General features: G+C 35.6%; 1 pseudogene; it reads right to left on the reverse strand.

The window, feature by feature from the left end:
• Nucleotides 1–2234: 2234 nt before the first annotated feature.
• On the reverse strand, nt 2235–3188 carry LOC123936580 (annotated as a pseudogene).
• Between the last annotated feature and the right edge of the window lie 1125 nt (nt 3189–4313).

Below are 4313 nucleotides of genomic sequence, written 5' to 3' on the forward strand. Positions count from 1 at the left end.
TGGAATAGAAGAGGCTGAGGGAAGCAGGTTTCACTATTCTTGCTCAATAATAATGAGTAATTATAATAATACATCGTGGTATATAGCACCTTCCAAAGATAAATTGCTTTGCACCAGTAATCTCATATTCTCTTAGAATTATTGTTGAGGTAAGAAATAGGTTAGAATATCCTAATTTAATAATTCAGAAATAGGGGTTCAAGAAATTAATTTGTTTATTTTTACATAGTAAGCATATCTATAATTAGAATTTTGCAAGAGTTAAAATGGCAAAGTTTGTCTGTAATGAATATATAATTTTCCTAAGCTATTTCTTTCCCACAGGGATCCACTTATAAATTTCCAAATATAAATAATAAATAAATAAATAAAATAATATTTCCAAATCAGAAAATGGCCCAAACTGACTATTCCTATTCTAAGTCATTCTCTCCATGATACAGGTGTTAGAAAATAAGGTTCAAAGAGAGTGAAGGACTGTGTTGAGGTATCCTGGGATATCAAAATATAGTGGCAAAATCTAAAAGGTTAAGTACAATGTCTGTTTCCAATTTGAGTGTTCTTAATGAAACTTTAGGACAGATACCCACATTTCGGGATAAGAATAAATATCTGGTGGTGGGTGTTAAGGAGGGCACTTATAGCATGGAGCACTGGGTGTTATATGTAAACAATGAATCATGGAACACTATATCAAAAGCTAATTATGAATTGTATGGTGACGAACAACACAGTAAAAAATAAATAAATAAAAGAACTAGTCAACAAAAGTGAAAAAAAAAGAAAGAAATAATACCACCACCCAAAAAGAAACATTATAGAACTTTCATAGACACAAGATAGAAAAATGTGTCTATGAAAGTTCTATAAAGTTTCTTTTTCAGAGTAGAAAACCATCGGATTTTTGGAAACATATGTCAACTCTCAGTGGACTTGCCTATGCACATTTAAACCATCCTAATACTTACAAATTTTTAAAATGAGATTTTATATAATCACAACTTGTTCTTTATGTTGCAAATATTTTCTTCATAGATAATGAAATATAAGATAAGTAAACCTTAAGATATGAAAGCAGAAAGCTGGAAAGGCAGAGAACCTGAAATAGAATGAGTTTTGTCAAGTAAGGAAAATAAAGGAAAAGTGGAGATTCAAATAATTTTCTCTACCTCAGAAGAATACTGGGTAATATATAATTACTAAAATAATTAAACAAATTAGGCTAAATTAAAATAATCTATAAGAATACAAAAATTGAGTAACAATATAAGCTGAATGAGTATGTTAATTTCCAAAAGAATAAATCAACCTTTAGCTGTTAAAAGAATCCCATTCTTTTGCATAAGAATTGTTAAAAATAAAATATTAGGCCTAATATTTCTCTCTCTTACAGTGAGAGAGATGTTATTTCAAATTGCCCTAGTTGTTCCTTTTAAATGATATCATTAAGAGTTTGAGGTAAGAAGGGATAGAAAATGTAGGAGCAATCCATGCTTACCAATACCTCAAAACCACAATTTTTTAACATCTAATTCATCATTCTGGGTTGATTTTAATAAAACTTTAAGGGGATAAAAATAAAGTTGCTGGACTCCTCCCAAATTTGATTTGTGCCATTGTGTTTTTGAGCCATTTTGATGAGATTCAGTTGAGAAAATTAGTTACATAGAGTCAAACCATTTTTTTCAACAAATAATAATGCCAATTTGGGCTTGATTGAATTAAATATGGAACAGTAAAAACATCATTGGTAGAGATTAAAATAACATTTGAAGTACAATCAAGACAATAATTGGACAGTTGATTTCTTTGAAGTGGTCAATTTGTTAAGTGTCTCAAAGAGGAACTGTGGTGGAAAAATCAGATGAATAGCTGAAAAGTCAGAGGAATAGCTGAAGATAAGCATTTACTTTGCCACAACTGACCTTTGCAAGAAAAGGACAACTGCATGTTTCCAAAGGCATGCATGCTTTGTGGAAAGCAGATAGGTTACTAGTGAAAACCCAACTTTATTCCCACTCCACTTCAACCCATCCACTGTTCAGAACCCTTATTCCTCTCAAAAAATGAGCAAGTTCTCAAAATCCCACAGTCTGCTTTCCAAATCCCAAGAATACCCCACCTTTGCTTCCTGGCATGTGAATAACTTGCTATGTTTCCAATAAGCAAATCCAAAGGTAATGATAAAGTTTTGTATTCTTTTCTTCAAATCTCAAGAAGCAAATGCAATTTCTTTAAAAGGTGGATACACTTCCTGAGGACAAACACCTGCCCAGAGCTTTCATCAGAGCTCCTGTAACATCTTTGTTCCTGAGGCTATAGATGAGTGGGTTGAGCAAAGGAGTGAGGATGGTATAGAAGGCAGACACAGCTTTGTCCTTCTCAGGGGTATGGTAAGAATGAGGCAGCACATAGGTGTACATGGCGGCACCATAGAAGAGGCTGACCACCACCATGTGTGAAGAGCAAGTGGCCACTGCCTTTCGCCTTCCCTCTGCTTCACTCATCCTATAAACAGTGATGAGAATCCTTGTATAAGAGGCTAAGATGACAGAGAAAGGGATGAGGAGCATCATGATGCAGCAGACATACATGGCTGTCTCATAGGTTGATGTGTCAGTACAGGAGAGCTTCAGAAGGGCAGGGACCTCACAGAAGAAGTGGTTGATTTCTCGAGAGGCACAGAAAGGGAACTGAATTGTCACTGGAGTGAGCAGGAAGCCATCTATGGACCCTCCCAGCCAGGCTGCCACCACAATCAACAAGCAGACCTTTCAGCTCATGAGGACAGGATAGCGCAAGGGGCTTCAGATGGCTACATAACGGTCATAGGACATTAGTCCTAGGAGGAAAAACTCAGCCCCTGCCAAGGTCAAGTAAAGGAAGTGCTGGGCAGTGCATCCTGCAAAGGATATGGCCCTCTGGCCCATCATCTGGTCAACCAGCATCTTTGGCACAATGGTAGAAATGTACAAGATATCCATGAGAGAGAGCTGGCTGAGCAAGTAGTACATGGGGGTGTGAAGGCGGGAGTCCATGTGGATGAGAATGATCATGATGGTGTTGCTGGCTATGGAGATGACAAAGACCAAAAGGATGAAGGCAAAGAGAAGCCAGGGAAAGCGGGTGTTGCTGAATAAGCCCAGGAGAACAAAGTCAGCATACATGGAATAATTGCCCCACTCCATAGCTCTGTAGGTTACACTAAAAAGACATGGGTATGAGAGGGGAAGTTGGGCACAGAAGATAAATAGTTGGTTTGTTTAAAACATTATCATGCAGCCATGGACAAAATCAAGACAAATCAGTCAGATCGAACCATGTAATTTCCCTATTTATTCAGTGTTTCCTGGGGCTATAGGTTGCTTTGAAAAATTAGTCGTTACATTTTGATCCTAAGGAAGACCCACCTCATTCATGAATCTCAAAAATATCAACTTACTGGAAGAACATCATTAGAAGAATTTTGTATGCCACACCATACAATCACTCACTGAAGGATGACATACTTGTTTTGCTATTACTCTTAAACTCAGAGGTAATGGTGAAGCAACTTTATATCATTTGCTCAAGAATATTTAATTATTCATTCACTTTTTCTTTTGTTTTTTTAAGAAAAAGTGCCTTTGTTTTTATTTATTTTTGCTAAAACAATCTTACAGTGTGGAAAATACACATAAAAGAGAAAAATTAAAGCTTGTTTGATTTAATAGGGATAGAGCAAGGGGTAAAGAAGAAACAAAGTCCCCACTTTATATTTCTCTCCCTACATTAGGATCTAATAAGTTTTGAAAACCATTGATAAAAAGACGACATTTTGCCTTTGAAAGAGTTACCAATTTTATTTATATGGCTCTTTTTAAAAATTCTAATTCCAACAAAATGAACATACAGTGTTATATTACTTTCAGGTGTACAATGTAGTAATTCAACAATTCCATCCATCACCTGGTACTTGTCACAAGTGCACACCTTAAACCATCTCCTCTATTTAACCCATCCCTCACCAACCTCCCCTTTGGTAACTATCAGTTTGTTCTCTATAATTAATAATCTGTTTCTAGGTTTGTCTCCCCTTCTCCTTTCTTTTTTCCTTTGCTTTCTTTTTTATCTTTGCTGATTTTTTCTTTAAATTCCACATATGAGTGAAATGATACTGTATTAGTCTTTCTCTGAATGAGTTATTATACTCTGTAGCCCCACCCATGTCACTGCAATTGACAAGATTTCATTCTTTTTTAATGGCTGAATACTATTCCATTGTGTGTTCCTTCATTTATGTATAGTTACTTGGACTGTTTCCATAATTTGGC

The sequence above is a fragment of the Meles meles genome, unplaced genomic scaffold (assembly GCF_922984935.1).
Source record: "Meles meles unplaced genomic scaffold, mMelMel3.1 paternal haplotype, whole genome shotgun sequence".
Lineage (NCBI taxonomy): Eukaryota > Metazoa > Chordata > Mammalia > Carnivora > Mustelidae > Meles > Meles meles.